General features: G+C 40.0%; 2 long non-coding RNA genes across 3 annotated transcripts; both read left to right on the forward strand.

The window, feature by feature from the left end:
- The first annotated feature begins 2,525 nt into the window (after window positions 1-2,525).
- Window positions 2,526-5,378, forward strand: LOC122038657. 2 transcript variants are annotated; one of them, XR_006127929.1, is made up of 4 exons: window positions 2,526-2,822; window positions 2,902-3,034; window positions 3,161-3,267; window positions 5,213-5,378. It is a non-coding gene; the product is annotated as an uncharacterized LOC122038657 (long non-coding RNA). The 2 variants fall into 2 exon arrangements; XR_006127928.1 differs by lacking the exon at window positions 5,213-5,378 and adding an exon at window positions 3,708-3,768 and having other exon boundaries at window positions 2,527-2,822.
- A 5,194-nt stretch (window positions 5,379-10,572) lies between these two features.
- LOC122038656 lies at window positions 10,573-11,817 on the forward strand. The gene is made up of 3 exons (XR_006127927.1): window positions 10,573-11,077; window positions 11,163-11,310; window positions 11,750-11,817. It is a non-coding gene; the product is annotated as an uncharacterized LOC122038656 (long non-coding RNA).
- Window positions 11,818-17,237: the final 5,420 nt, after the last annotated feature.

Consider the following 17,237-nt stretch of genomic DNA (forward strand, 5'->3'; position numbering starts at 1 on the left):
TAAATATTAGGAAATTTGAAATTGTTTTCGAAATCTACTACTTTTTCATAAGGTTTTCAAAAGAAAAGTTTTTGCAAAAATAACTTTAAAGTTAGAAAATTCAAAAATTTTCAAAATAAAAACAAGAAATATTTTGAAAATAGCTAGGTTTTTTAAGATAACATTTGAAAAACTTTTTCAAAATTAGAATTTTGAAAAAGATATAAGGGATGTTTTTTAAAAATGAATAAAATAGTAAAACTAAAGTAATATGTTTTCAAAACTATCTTTTAAAGCAACATTTCAAAAACTTAAACAGTTATCGAACCTATTTTTAAAAGCTATCTTTTAAAACACTTTTGAAATTTATAAGGCCAAAAAAAAGCTTTACAGCCTTGAAAATGCTAGTAGTTAAAAAAATGAAGTAGTTTTCAAAGAAAAAAATTTTCTTTCTGAAAAAAACCTTTAAAGTTATTAATCCTCCCCATAAACCCAACATTATTATAAAAATAAACAACTAAAAAGTGTCTTTAACTGTTGAAGAAATTTATTAAATTAAAGCTTTTTAAGAAAACTTCTAAGTAATTGTGTCAAAATAATTTTAAACAAAATTTTCTAAGTGATAAAAGTAAGTTTTCACAATTAATAACTTTTCAAAAATTATTTCCAAAGATTTAAATTTTTCTAAGTATAAAGCCATTTTGAAAACACTTTGTATAGAAAAGTAACAAAAAAAATCTTTAAGAAGAAAAAATTTTAAAGAGAAATTGTTAAGTAATATTTTCAATGAAAGTTTTAAAGCAAGCTGAACTTCGAAGGAGTTTATTATTAAGAGAATTTTTTAAAGTAAAGTTTTGTAAAAACTTTTTTGAATAAAAAAATATCAAAGTAACTTTGCCAAAATAATTTTAACAAAATTGTATAGTTACAAAAATGATTTAAAATATTTTTCTAAGGGATATAGTGAACAAAAAACTTTTTGTAAGTACCAAAAGTCAAGATTTTTCAAAAGGAAGTTTAAGAGCATTTTTTTGAACTTAGGCTTTAAAAAAAATGGAAGTAAAAGTCCAAAGTAAAATAAAAACTTTTAAAAGGATTTTTTTAAAAGGAAATGGTTAAGGATTTTAATCGTTTTAAAAATAAATTAATTGATCCTCCTCTGAACTTGATACTCCTCCTTAACTTAACACTCCTCCTTAATTTATACTAGAGTTTGGGTATGTTCAATTTCAAGGCATTAGTACATTTATCTACCTAAGTGTTTTAAGAGAATTGGGTCAGTAACACTCATATTCAGTATACAATTTTCATAAGTATTTCTACATATTTATTATAATTATTCTTTTAAGTTTCAAATTAAATGTAATGATTTGTTACTAAGTCAATTTAATACTTATTTGATTAAAACAACGTAAATTTCGTATTAATTGATTGAGTTAATTGATATAATGAAGCTTTAGTTATAATTTAACTTTTCATTTACATCATCCTTAGATTAACTAAGTCCGTATTAATTGAGAGTTAAATTTATTAAAATTATTAAATAAAGTTAAGTAAAGTTAAGATTCAATTTAAGTTAATTTTTAATTGAGATAAATTATGATTTAATTAAAGTAAAGTTAAAATTTTGATTAACGTTTTAATGTATAGTCAAGTTTGATTTTAAAATAAATAAAGTTAATATTTCAATTAGGTTAAATTAAGATACTGATTAAGTCAACTAAGTTCTTAAATAAGATTAGACTAAATAACTAAGTTTTAATTAATTATTTATTTTTTAATTAAGTTTAAATTTTAGATTAATTGGATTTTGATTGATTTGATTAGGATTTAAGTTTTAAGTTAAGTGCTTTAGTGTTAAAATGAAATTTAAAATGATTTTTTTAAAGAACTTTATGGAAAGAAAATCAAGCCTTGAAGTCATGACTTGATAAAATGGAAAATACCCTAAAAAGGATGGAAAATATCCTAAAAGGACTAAATGAGCATAAACTAGGTCTAGGAAAATAACAAGGGTCATCCAATGGTCATAGGGGTTTGAAATACAAACCTAAAACAAAAAAGGATGTGCCTTCTTATCATAGGGTTCCATATAGCTATAAAACCAACCCTAGGTCTAGCGGTCAAGTCAAGAATACAAGGGAAGTTATCCCTAGGAGTATCTTTGCAACGATAAAAGTGATTAAGACTTCTAAGAAATCTAACAAAGTTACTAAGGAGGTCACAAGGGAAGTTATCCCTAGAGTTGACCTAGAGAAGGTGACCAAGGTTTCTAAGAAGCCTAATAAGGTCACTAGGAAGGTATCTAGGGAAGTTATTCCTAGTGAGTACCTAGAATGTGAGATATCGGAAAAAATTAAATAATTAGGGTTATTGGGGGAAATAACCTTATAAAATTTTTCCGGAATTTTTAGAGATTTTCTGGGAATTTTTCGGATCTGGAACTGAGGGTTTTGAGGGGATGAATCGGCGGGTGAGGATAAAACCTGTTTGGGATGCCCGTTAAAATGAGGAAATGTTTTATTATATTAATTCCTTTATTTTCTTTTCTCCTCCTCAAAAACGCCGAACCCTAACTCCTTTCCCCGATCTCCCCTCTGTTCGAACCCGATCTCCTTCTTCCCCTCTTCTTCTCGCTGCCTCTCTCGCGGACAACTCGACGCCGACGCCACCAAGGGAGCTAATTGTCGGCGGGCACCTCATCGTCCCTGATCAGTCGAGCGGGCCGGGCGATCGCATTTCCTCTTGAGCTGTCGCCTCTTTTCGGGTAGTCTCTCGGAGGAGGGAGGGGAGAGTTCAAACCCTAGATCGCCGGGAGTCGGGAGATTGCGTCGACGACAGAGGTAGGTTTCTTGAGCCTTTCTTCTCTCTTGATTTCATCGTCAATTCAGCTCACGTTCTTCTCGATCCCGTGGATGTCAGGTTGTCCTTGATTGTCGCCATCTAGGGCCTGAGATACCGGCTGTGCCCTAGCTACGATCCTGGAGGCAAGGATCAATTCCTTGATGTCAGTTCTTGATCGTCTTCCTTGCTGTTAACTAAGGTCCCTGTTGAGGTAAGGATGGGGTGTTGTTTGATCTGTGATTTCCATGGTTTGATCTCCTATTTGATCCGTGATCTTCAATCTTAATCTGATCAAGGAATTCCGGCTTGATTCATTTCTGGTTCCGATTGATTGCAGTGAGGATCTGTTTTGTGGAGTTGATCTTGGTTTCGGCAACTCTCCAACGACAACTACCCTGTCTGGCAGCAACATTTCTTGGTGCTGTGGATCATCAATCACGGCAGGTAGGTATTTGTACAGTGATGAATCTTGGCCCTTAGCAGTGAGATGCTTAGATGTGGATTAGGGTTGGATTGCTTGATATATGATGTAGATGGTTAGTTAGGGTAATTGATCTTAGTTGTAGATCATGTTTCGAATTTGAATATTAGTTTGATGATCTTGTTCTAGATGGATTAGGTTAAGTGTGATTGATTAGTTATTTATGTGTAGGTTTGATTGGAGGTTGTAATTGATTAGTTGATTGTGATTAGATATAATTGTTTAAATTAATCTAATGGGGTAATTAGGGTTAGGGTAATTAACCCTAATTAACTGTTAGATTTAAATTAGGTAGGTTGAGATGTTATTGATTAGAGTTTTACCCTAATTTGTTATTAGGGATTTTATTTAGCTATTCTTTTGGATTTAGCTAAAAACTATATATATATATGGTTTGGCACAGGACTCTGATTCGAGACAGGCGTCTCGACGTTGGATCGGGCTTGATAGTACCTTCTATTTGAGGCGGGTACCCTTTGACTTATCTTTTCGATATTGTCTTATGATATGTATAGTGTATATATAATTGCTAGCGGTAGTTGGTAGATTTATCTCTTCCCTGGTCTTAGCTTAGTTGATACCTATCACATTGTGCAAAAAGGCGGATCCCGCCGCCCAGCGGCCCCGTAGGCCTGGCCCCACAGAGATCCTAGGAGGAGGTAAATCAGCGGTGAATGCTGGCCCGGGTAAAGCGTGGTGTTTCCAGAATTTAACACAGCCGGCCCAGATTATTCATCCAGTGCGCGTCCGTGGACCTTCGACCCTACGACTCATTGTGCAAGGATGTCACGCCTTAACCGGTTAATCCAGCCCGCGGGGGCAAAATTGTTAGTTGATACCTATCACATGCTTCTACTGTTAGTTGCTTTACATTAGAATTAGATGCTTTTATCTTTTACCATGTGTATCTATGTTTATAGAGATGGATATGTATTTATGGTGCTTCTGTCCACTGGATTAGTTGCTATACCTACTTGATATGTGTTGTTGGGTTTATGCTTGGTTATATGTATATATGCGTTTACCTTTTTGGCACACACGTATACGGAGGAGGCTATGTTCAGGTATGACATACTATAGCATCATGTACCATCCTGCATGATTGCATGCTGGGCGATTGACGACTCCATTATTGTTGAGCTCGTCGGCCGGCTACATGGGCTTGCACACAACGTGTTCACTGCATGGGTAGTGGCACAGCACAGTAGGGTGTGTATGGCAGTAGCTGTGTAGGGCTCCGCTGGTCCGCTTATGGGTAGTGTGACTGCAGCGTGGTAGCAGACAGGGATCCCTCCCCATCAATGCGTACCGGGAGATGAGAGCGTTATGCTCTCTCACTATATTTGAGGTAGGAGGATAGATGTACTCCGACAACATCCCGTCCACTCGGTCACTCTTCAGGGGTAGTGATGGCAGAGTGCACGGTGTTACAGCCCTATCCACTCGGTCTCACCATCGCGTGTGAGATGGCTGACTGGCGTCAGTAGTGACCATGTCATATTGCATCATATGCATAGATTGCATTTATTGTGATTGTTGCATATTGGATGATGCACTTGGGTGACTGCATATGATTGACATGTATACAGGATACATGCTTATTTGCTCTGACTATCTTTATCTGTGTATGTCCACAGTCATTTGTCCAAGCCTCGCAGGTGAGTACAGTTTATTTCAGTTATGCATTTCTTATTATTCTTGCGGTAGACTATATTACATGCTTATTGTTGGTTACTGCAATTTATCCAGTTATGCATACCTGTTATACTGTTAGGAGACTGTACTATATGTTGTACTGTTAGGATACTGTACCGTAGGATTGTTGTTGGTAGTTATATATGCTATACATATCTATTGGATTACCTGCTGAGTTTTTTGGACTCACACCGTTATATTACTACCTTTCAGGTTGATGCCGTCGGGAGAGATTCCAGTCGCTAGCCCCTTCGTTATGAGGATTTCTTATTTTAGATTTCTGTTATTATTTCTATGCATATACTGATGATGTGGGTTTGTATTGTGGACATTGAACATTCGGGTTTGCTATTTTTGTTTTCCGCTGCGGATTTTCTCATTACTTCGTGGATTTGCTTTCTTCGTTGTAATGAAGTAGGATGTTTACATATATCTTCGAGGATTCTATATCGTCCTTCTTTATTAAACTGCGTGGATTGATTATATGTTGAATTGTGTGGAATGTTGATATAAATTGCGTGGCTTGTTTCTTATTTGTATTGTATTGTTCCAGCCGTGTGAGCCGATATTCTGGATTCATATTGTCACTCGTACGGGGCAGATGTTGCTGAAATTTTTTCGGACAGAGACTACCTAGGGCGTGATAATTTATTTGGTATCAGAGCCTTGTTTACGATGCTCTGGATTTTCTTTTTATCTGATACCAATATTTTTAGTATCAGAGCAGGTTTGCGATACTTTTTTGGTTTCTGTTTTCTAGACTTGCGAGATTATCTGATACTAATATGTTTGGTATCAGAGGAAGGTACACGATACTTGCTCTTCGTTTTGGATTTCCGAGGTTTATCTGATACCAATTTATTTGGTATCAGAGCGATTCTGATACTAGTTCATACGAGTTTACGAGTTTTTTGGGTATTTTGGATTTTGTGGATTTCCGTCGATTTTTCTCATTTCAGAATTCTGAGGTATTTTGACGAGGTTCTTTATGGGGCTAAGCAGCGACAGGACATCTCCAGACGACAAATAGGTAAATCAGGTAATTTTACAGGTTTTATACTTGTAGTGATATCTGGGTAACATTTTGTTTACGGAGATGACACATACTTGTGTTCCGGTACCGAGACGTGGGTGTCCACGTAAAAGGTCGATAGATTCTCTGGAGATACAGTCTCCGGAGAGATCTGCTCGGGTCGAGCTTGTCCGTTAGGGACAGGCTTGTCAGGATATTGTAGCCATGTCGGATTATAAGACTCCGACGCTTCTGACTTCAGAGGTACATACCTCGACTGTATCACTAGTGGTATCACCTTCAGTATACCCGACACTCCCTCCAGTCCTGCCTACTACTGTGTACTTAAGGTACGAGACGAGGCAGAGATGGTGGGACACATCGCTCAATTATAGGCGAGCAGCATATTACTTGGGCGAGATTTAGGGAGACATTCGAGAGTCGGTATTTTCCTCGGGCGTATCAGATGATATGTTAGTAGGATTTTTTGAGTTTTCGACAAAATACCCGCTCAGTGATGGAGTATAATGCCGAATTTAACCGGTTGGCCAGATTCTGTCCTGAGTTGGTTGCCGATGACAGATCTCGTATGCTTCAGTTTATCCAGGGACTGGACGGGCATCTTTAGGTGAAGATTGCCAGTCTTGGTATTGCATCATACACAGAGGCACTAGAGAGGGCTCTTATGATTGAGTCAGCTCAGCAGAGAGCAAATGCGGATAAGAAGAGAAAACAGACTGATCGGACTTCCGGACAGATTCAGCAGCCACAGACCACAGGACAGCAGTAGAGCAGTCGCACTCAGACAGGTCAAGGTACTTCTGGGGCATCTGGCCGACCCCAGAAGTCAGGACGCTCTCTGCATCAGGACGTTCTCGGTCTTCTCAACAAAACCGGAAATAGTCCATCGGTGACCCTTTCTGCACCAGATGCGGATCCCGAGATCACATCATCTCTGCATGTACTCTGGGACAGTCAGTTTGCTATTATTGCAAATTCCCTGGACACGTGAGCCGAGATTGTTCGCTGAAGACTCAGCATGTAGCTTCCGGAGTTTCTATTTCGGGAGGACCGTTTGGTCAGTCTGGGACTCAGTGAGGCGGGCCGAAAGCCCAATCTTCACCCCATCAACAGAGGACAACTTCCACTGCAGCGGCTGCATATGACATGCACGGTCAGGAGCATTTCGGTGTCCTTATGGAGTCCCAGAATTTTATTTTGGGACCTCAATATCTGACACAGGGGCAGTATCAGTTGTAGCCTCAACCACTAGTACAGTATCAGTTGCAGCCTCAGCCATTGGTACAGTATCAGTTACAGCCCCAGCCACCGGTTTAGTACCTACTACAGCCTATCTCTGGCTCAGTATCCAGTACCGACTTAGTGGCAGGCTCAGACTCAAACTCAGTAGCCTTTGGTGGTGTTACTACCTTTACCCCCGCCAGATACTGGACGAGTTAAGCTCTTATCGTAAGACACCGAAAGAGTTGGACAAATTAAAGGTTCAACTCCAGGAGTTATTAGATAGGGGATTTATTCATCTTAGTGTATCTCCGTGGGGTTCTCCGGTATTATTCGTCAAGAAGAAAGTTGGTACTCTGAGGCTGTGCATAGATTATAGGCAGCTGAATGCAGTGACTATCAGAAATAAGTACCCCTTGCCACGGATTGAGGATTTATTTGATCGGCTTAGAGATACATCAGTGTATTCTAAGATTGAATTGCAGTCTGGATATCATCAGTTGAGAGTCAAAGATTCTGATATTCAGAAGACAGCTTTTCGCACCAGATACGGACATTACGAGTTTTTGGTAATGTCATTTGGGTTTACCAATGCTCCAGCAGTATTTATGGATTTGATGAACCGTATCTTTCTAGAGTACCTAGATCAGTTTATTATTGTGTTTATCGATGATATATTGATCTATTCATGTTCTGAGGAGGAGCACGCACAACATCTTCGCATAGTCTTGGAGACAATGCGACGACATCATCTGTATGCGAAGTTCAGCAAGTGTGCTTTTTGGCTATCCTTAGTTGGTTTTCTGTGACATGTGGTGTCAAGCCGAGGTATTTCTGTAGATCCTCAGAAGATCAAGGCTATCACTAGCTGGGAGCAGCCGAAGTCAGTCCAGGAGATTCGCAGTTTCTTGGGACTGGCTGGATATTATAGACGATTCGTTAAGGGTTTCTCCAGTATTGCTATGCCATTGACACGTCTGACTAGGAAAGGCGTGAAGTTCACGTGGTCAGAGACTTGTGAGACCAGCTTTCAGGAGGTGAAGCGGAGATTAGTGTCAGCACCAGTTTTGGTTTTACCTTCTGGTGATGACGAATTCGTACTTTACACAGATGCATCTCTTCAGGGCTTGGGCACTGTGTTGATGCAGCACGGTAGGGTAGTCTCCTATGCTTCTCGTCAGTTGAAGGAGCATGAGAAGAACTACCCAGTACATGATTTAGAGCTAGCCGCTATTATCTTTGCTTTGAAGATTTGACGACATCATCTTTATGGTATTACTTTTGAGATTCTTACTGATCATAAGAGTCTCAAATATATTTTCACACAGAAGGAACTCAATCTCCGATAGAGGAGATGGATGGAGTTCCTGAAAGATTATGATTGTACTATTAGCTACCATCTGAGTAAAGCTAATGTGGTTGCTGATGCACTTAGCAGGAAGTCCAGAGGGACTTTAACTTGTCACCGAATTTTAGTCACGGACTTGATTAAGGGATTCTCCGAGTTGGGCCTTGAGGAGCAGGAACGGACAGAGCAGGGTATTCTTATTACCGTTGTTGCTCAGTCGTCTATCAGGATGAGGATTCGAGAGGCCCAGGTCGGAGATTAGCATTTACAGTTCATTAGCAGCCAGATAGCTTTCGGACAACAGACCGAGTTTACACGAGATGATGAGGATATTGTTTATTTCCGAGGCAGATTGTGTGTGCCTCAGTCTCACCCGATCATGGAGGAGTTACTTTAGGAGGCTCATCGTTCTAGATTTGCTATCCACCCAGGTGGAACTCGTATGTATCGCAATTTGAGGTGTTCCTATTGGTGGGACGGTATGAAGAAAGACATCGCAGAGTTTGTAGCTAGATGTCTTGTCTGTTAGCAGGTAAAGGCTGAGCACCAGAGACCTGCTGGGTTACTTCAGAGGATCCCTATTCCAGAGTGGAAGTGGGAGCATATTACTATGGATTTTGTGGTAGGATTGCCTAGGACTCGACGAGGCCATGATGCGATTTGGGTAATCGTTGATCGATTAACCAAATCCGCACACTTTTTGACGATCCGGAAGACTGATTCTCTAGATCGATTAGCTGAGTTATATTGTCGAGAGATTATCAGATTGCATGGAGTGCCTTTGAGCATTATATCTGATAGAGACCCACGGTTCACGTCCCGATTCTGGCAGAGTCTGCAGCAGGTTTTGGGCACAGCTCCGTTTCAGTACGGCATTCCATCCGCAGACAGATGGACAGTCAGAGTGGACCATTCAGACTTTGGAGGACTTATTGAGGTCTTGCGTCATGGACTTCGGAGGCAGCTGGGAGGACCACCTACCCTTGGTGGAGTTCGCCTACAATAACAGCTATCATTCGGCCATCCAGATGGCACCGTTTGAGGTGTTGTATGGTAGACCTTGTTGGACACCCACCCTCTGGGAGGAGGTTGGGGAGGCTCAGCTGCTAGGACCTTAGAGAGCCCAGCAGGATGCAGAGTTAGTTTGTACTATCAGATGGAGAATGTCAGAGGCTCAGGACCGTCAGAAAAGTTATGCTGATCGGCGACGGAGACCCCTGTAGTTCTCCATTGGTGATCATGTGTTTCTGAGAGTTTCACCCACGAAAGGGGTGAAGCGATTTGGTCTTCGAGGTAAGCTAGCTCCACGATTTATTGGGTCATTCCAGATCTTGGAGAGGATTGGAGCAGTAGCTTACCGTTTGGCGCTACCACCATCTCTAGCTGGCATTCATGATGTATTCCACGTATCTATGCTGGGGAGATATGTATCTGATCCGACACATGTTCTGTCAGATATATCAGTTCCTATTCAGCCTGACGTCACTTACGAGGATGTTCCGGTACGGATTCTGGACCACAGAGAGCGTCAGCTACGGAACAAGACGGTCCGGCTGGTTAAAGTCGGATGGCAGCATCATGTTGACGAGGAGGCTACTTGGGAGCTGGAGGATACGATCCGACCTCGATATCTTCATCTTTTTACTTGAGGTATGTGGGTTAGAGTTTCTTTCAGCATTTATACTGTTTGGTTATATCTAGTGTTTGCTGCTAGTTATAGCGAAATTTGGGGATAAAATTTTTATTAGTAGGGGAGGATGTGAGATATTGGAAAAAATTAAATAATTTGGGTTATTAGGGGAAATAGCTTTATAAAATTTTTCCGGAATTTTTAGAGATTTTCTGGGAATTTTTTGAATATCGAACGGAGAGTTTTGAGGGGACGAATCAGCAGGTGCGGATAAAGCATGTTTGGGATGCCCGTTAAAATCAGGAAATGTTTTATTATATTAATTCCTTTATTTTCTTTTCTCCTCCTCAAAAACGTCGAACCCTAACTCCTTTCCCCGATCTCCCCTCTGTTCGAACCCGATCTCCTTCTTCCCCTCTTCTTCTCCCTGCCTCTCTCGCGGACAACTCGACGCCGACGCCACCAAGGGAGCTAATTGTCGGCGGGCACCTCATCTTCCCTGATCAGTCGAGCGGGCCAGGCGATCACATTTCCTCTTGAGCTGTCACCTCTTTTCGGGTAGTCTCTCGGAGGAGGGAGGGGAGAGTTCGAACCCTAGATCGCCGGGAGTCGGGAGGTTGCGTTGACGACAGAGGTAGGTTTCTTGAGCCTTTCTTCTCTCTTGATTTCATCGTCAATCCAGCTCACCTTCTTCTCGATCCCGTGGATGTCGAGTTGTCCTCGATTGTCGCCATCTAGGGCCGAAGATACCGGCTGTGCCCTAGCTACGATCCTGGAGGCAAGGATCAATTCCTTGATGTTAGTTCTTGATCGTCTTCCTTGCTGTTAACTAAGGTCCCTGTTGAGGTAAGGATGGGGTGTTGTTTGATCTGTGATTTCCATGGTTTGATCTCCTATTTGATCCGTGATCTTCAATCTTAATCTGATCAAGGAATTCCGGCTTGATTCATTTCTGGTTCCGATTGATTGCACTGAGGATCTGCTTTGTGGAGTTGATCTTGGTTTCGGCAACTCTCCAACGACAACTACCTTGTCTGGCAGCAACATTTCTTGGTGCTGTGGATCATCAATCACGGCAGGTAGGTATTTGTACAGTGATGAATCTTGGCCCTTAGCAGTGAGATGCTTAGATGTGGATTAGGGTTGGATTGCTTGATATATGATGTAGATGGTTAGTTAGGGTAATTGATCTTAGTTGTAGATCATGTTTCGAATTTGAATATTAGTTTGATGATCTTGTTCTAGATGGATTAGGTTAAGTGTGATTTGATTAGTTATTTATGTGTAGGTTTGGTTGGAGGTTGTAATTGGTTAGTTGATTGTGATTAGATATAATTGTTTAAATTAATCTAATGGGGTAATTAGGGTTAGGGTAATTAACCCTAATTAACTGTTAGATTTAAATTAGGTAGGTTGAGATGTTATTGATTAAGGTTTTGCCCTAATTTGTTATTAGGGATTTTATTTAGCTATTCTTTTGGATTTAGCTAAATAAAATATATATATGATTTGGCACAGGACTCTGATTCGAGACAGGCATCTCGACGTTGGATCGGGCTTGATAGTACCTTCTAGTTGAGGCGGGTACCCTTTGACTTATCTTTTCGATATTGTCTTATGATATGTATAGTGTATATATAATTGCTAGCGGTAGTTGGTAGATTTATCTCTTCCCTGGTCTTAGCTTAGTTGATACCTATCACATGCTTCTACTGTTAGTTGCTTTACATTAGAATTAGATGCTTTTATCTTTTACCATGTGTATCTATGTTTATAGAGATGGATATGTATTTATGGTGCTTCTGTCCACTGGATTAGTTGTTATACCTACTTGATATGTGTTGTTGGGTTTATGCTTGGTTATATGTATATATGCGTTTACCTTTTTGGCACACACGTATACGGAGGAGGCTATGTTCAGGTATGACATACTATAGCATCATGCACCATCCTGCATGATTGCATGCTGGGCGATTGACGATTCTATTATTGTTGAGCTCGTCGGCCGGCTACATGGGCTTGCACACAACGTGTTCACTGCATGGGTAGTGGCACAGCACAGTAGGGTGTGTATGGTCCGCTAGGACGCTCATGGGTAGCATGACAGGAGCGTGGTAGCAGACGGGATCCCTCCCCGTCATTGCTTCGGGAGATGAGGCGTTACGCTCCTCACTATGTTTGAGGTAGGAGGATAGGTGTACTCAGACAACATCCCGCCCACTCGGTCTGAGGGTAGTGATGGCGAGTGCACGGTGTCATCACCCTACCCACTCGGTCTCACCATCGCGTGAGATGGGTGGTAGCGTCGATGGTGACCGTGTCATATCGCATCATACGATGATCGATTTATTGTGATTGTTGCGTATTGGATGATGCTTGGGTGATCGTATGTTTGACATCATCGGGATACATGCTTATTTGCTCGACTATCTTTATCTGTATGTCTCGTTTGCCTAAGCCTCGCGGTGAGTCTGATTTATTTGATTATGCATTTCTTATTATTCTTGAGACTATATTACATGCTTATTGTTGGTTCTTGCATTTATCGATTATCATACATTATCTTGTTAGGAGACTGTACTATATGTTGTACTGTTAGGATACTGTACCGTAGGATTGTTGTTGGTAGTTATATATGCTATACATATCTATTGGATTACCTGCTGAGTTTTTTGGACTCACACCGTTATATTACTACCTTTCAGGTTGATGCCGTCGGGAGAGATTCCAGTCGCTAGCCCCTTCGTTATGAGGATTTCTTATTTTAGATTTCTGTTATTATTTCTATGCATATACTGATGATGTGGGTTTGTATTGTGGACATTGAACATTCGGGTTTGCTACTTTTGTTTTCCGCGACGGATTTTCTCATTACTTCGTGGATTTGCTTTCTTCGTTGTAGTGGAGTAGGATGTTTACATATATCTTCGAGGATTCTATATCGTCCTTCCTTATTAAACCGCATGGATTGATTATATGTTGAATTGTGTGGAATGTTGATATAAACTGCGTGGTTTGTTTCTTATTTGTGTTGTATTGTTCCTGTCATGTGCGCCGATGTATAGATATATGTATTCTGGATTCATATTGTCACCCGTATAGGGGAGATGTTGCCGAAATTTCTTCGGACAGGGACTACCTGGGGCGTGACATAGAACATCCAAGGAGCACCATTAGGTTTTGAGTTTCTAGGAGCAATTTTTCTATCCCTTAGATGAGTTAGAGAGTGTCAACTCTAATTGGAAGGATAGTTAATCCCATCTTGATGAAGTTGACACTCGGAGAGCATTTTCAAGGTTTTTATTAACTTTTGAAAATGAAATGGATTATTTATTTACTCTTTGTAAGAGTAAAATGTGCTAGTAATTGAGAAACTTGATGTAATTTAAATTGGCACAAATTGAGAAAAGCAAAAGAAATGTCAAAATTGGGAGTTTGACATTTTCTTAAAAAAAGAGGCAATGTAGGATTTAAATTTAAGTTAACTAAGGTTAAGGATACTTAGATAGGTAATCTAGGTATATTTTATTTATGCTAATTTGTCATGAGTGTTTGCCTATCATATGCCATGACATCATATTTTGCATTCATGCTTATTATGAAACATAAAAATATCATGTCATGTCATACATACATCATATAGTTATAGTAATTTTTTTTTAAAATTATGCATTTTGATATATACCATAACTCATCATGCATTATTTTTAATTCCTTGTAATTAAAGATAATGACATTTACTAACAAGTACCATCCTAAGTGGATGTTCATAATCCAAAATGCCTAGATAAATATGCATGATCCCTAGTTTATGGCAAAACCAAACTTTACATCTCACAACAAACTATGAGATGACTTGTATGTGTTAGTACACATTAGATACAAGTGAGATGTTAGGATGATGAATAAAACTCAAGATATTGATTTAGTGCATCTAGTTGAGTTTTGATTTCATAAAAACTATAGTTGTGTGTATTCCAATAATTGGGAAAGTTAATATACAAGTCATGTGCATTGAGTCCAAAGAACATGGTTGGAAATTGGTTTTGAAAATACTTTTAAAATGCTTTTGGAAAACCTTAGTGAAGGCTATCTTTTGATAGTAATCATCATTGAATAGTTAGACACAAACTTGGAAGAAACATTGAAATTTTTACAAGTTTCAAATTTTGTGTCAATCTTTGAAAATATGAAGTATTTTCATAGAAAACTATTTTTTCATGATAATATATACCCTAAATAATGTCTACAACAATTTTCATGATTTTTAGAATTTTATAGAATTTTTAGGGAGTTTCTGAATTTCAACTGAAATTTATTTTCAGGAAATCAGGTCTCCAATTGATCAGCCGATCGATTGGAGTGCCCCAATTGATTAGCCGATCGATTGGGAGGTATTTCCCATGAGCAATAGCTCACGGAATCGATCAGCCGATCGATCCACTCTCTTCTCGATCGATCAGGTAATCGATTCAGAGGCTGGTTCTGCGAACAGAACCTCTCTGAATCGATCAGTGGATCGATTGAAGTGGGTTCAATCTGTTGGATCATGATGTTTTGATAGAGGAGAGGGGTGAATATCGATTATGAAAATTCTTTCGAAAAGAGTTAAGCATGGCGGAAAAAGTAAGATAAAAAATAATACTAACACAGTTCAATTTTATTTGGTTCGGAGCCTGTGTCGACTCCTACTCCAAGGCCCGCGGTCGTTGACTGCTTTCGGTGGACAATCACTATCAATTCTAATATTACAAAGTTTAAGTACAAGAATTGATGAAAAGAGAAAATACCGACAATAAAATGAAAACTAAAACAGCACTGAGTCGGAGAGCTTTTCGTGGCGTCGCAAGAGCACAGAGAAGCAGATCTTGGATTCTGAGTTCGTTCTGAAGCTCCCCTCTGACCCTCCTTTTATAGGATGCTCGGGGCACCCGGATCCCTTCCGGGTGCCCTGGTGTGACGTAGCCCACCCAACCAACGAGCTCCACGTGTCGACGCATGCTAGGGATAAAAATTGTCTTCCGGGCGCCCAGACCTGTTCCAGAAACTCCTTTATCTGCAAGAAAAAGTTAGTCCAAGGTAAACAATATATATATCCTGCAAAATAAGATGTTAGCACAGTTTATAGTTTAATAAAAAAGAGTATGACTTAGATTCCATCTCTCCGAGACCGGAATCTAGTCAAGATCTCGACTTAGATATCCGAAATGGATCTAAGCCGGATCGACGTCTAATGTTCCCTTCTCGAGAACGTGTCCTCACAGTCACTCCCCTCTAGTGACTTACCTTTACTTACCTGCCAGATGTCGGGTCAGCCCTTCGACCCGTCTGGATTTCTCGCCAGCTATTCGGTCAGCCCGTCGACCTAGTTGGACTTCATGCTAAATGTCCGGTCAATCCTTCGACCCATTTGGACTTCTCGCCAAGCGTCCGGTCAACCCGTCGACCCGCTTGGACTTCTCGCCAAGCGTCCGGTCAGCCCGTCGACCCGCTTGGACTTCGTACCAGACATCTGGTCAGCCCGTCGACCTGTCTGGACTTCGCCTATAACTCGATCAGAGTTTTAGATAACGACAAACCTAACTTAACCTGATTTGTCATTCATCAAAACCTGAGTTAGACCGTTAGTGCTAACCGCACCAACACAATCGATTGAGACCCAACCCAATCGATTGGGAATGCTGATTTTGATTGTAAATGTTTGATTTCAGAATTTTAAACCATTTTTAGTCTAGGTAACCTCTCCTAACCCCTTGAAATACATTTGTATATATTTAGGGGAAGTTTTCATGATGAAAACACGGATGGATTGGTTAAGGGAGACTAAGTAGATGTTTAGGTTGAGGTTTGGTTTCAATATTAAAATTTTGAACCTCAAAACATCTAAATTTGGGTTTCCTAACAATTTAGTGATTCCAAGTCATTGTTGGTGCAATGAAAGAAGTTACGAGCATGTCTTTAGGGGGAGTTACTTACTATAGACATGGAAATTATTTTTCAAAACTTTTGAAGGTGGTTAAACCTTCATTTAGGAAAAATGCTCAAGGTTGAGCGTTGAAAAATAATGGAGAGTGAATATCTTCATTGTGGAGTTATGGATGCTCTAGATGAGCATCATAACATGAAGTAATGCTCAAGGGTGAGCATTTGATACAGTGATGGGTGTGGGACCTTCATTGTTAAAATGATGAATGCTTAAGGATAAACATTAATGCTCAAGGGTGAACATTTGGATATAGTGGAGGGTATGATACCTTCATTGTGGTGTTGTGACCAGTGAGTGAAGTTATGAACAACAATGAGTAACTCTTCAGGGGGAGAATTCTTTTTGATGTGTGCCAATAAATTAGGCCTTCATTACCTAAAGAGGGCGTTTGCCCTCTAGGAAAGGGGGAGAATGAAGGAAACTCTCATTCATACTTTAGCATGAAAGGAAGTTGAGGCTATGAGATTATCTTAACTTAAATGTATTATCAAATATCAAAAAGGGGGAGATTGTTTGTGCAATATCCCCTGGGTCAAGGGTGACCAGGTTGACTAGGTTTGAGTTGGCTCAAGCTTGAGTCTTGATGTTTGGATTTCAATGTTTGACAATACGTGGAGATTGCAGGTGTAATCATTTGATTGGGAAGATTGCTGGTGTAATTCTCCTCTAGTCAAGGTTTGACCAGATTAATGTGAAGAAGGGTTGACTGGATACTTGACATAAGAAAATCCAGATGGGTCAAGGATGACCGGACATCTGGTGGAAGGAAGTCCAAATGGGTCAAGGTTGACCAAACATTTGGCACGAGAAGAAAAGTCTAAGTGGGTCAAAAGGATTGACCAGACACTTGGTGAAGGAGTCCTAGCAGGTCAAGGTTGACCGGATGCTATGCATGATGTTCCAGTAGGTCGCAGTTGACCAGATGTTGGAATTGAGGACCCTAGACTTGGTTTAAGCAAGTCAAGGTACGTAGCCATTCAAGGCAATTTCTTTGTCTAGCCGAATGATGACTCAATCTTC

This window comes from Zingiber officinale, chromosome 1A, assembly GCF_018446385.1.
Source record: "Zingiber officinale cultivar Zhangliang chromosome 1A, Zo_v1.1, whole genome shotgun sequence".
Classification (NCBI taxonomy): Eukaryota; Viridiplantae; Streptophyta; class Magnoliopsida; order Zingiberales; family Zingiberaceae; genus Zingiber; species Zingiber officinale.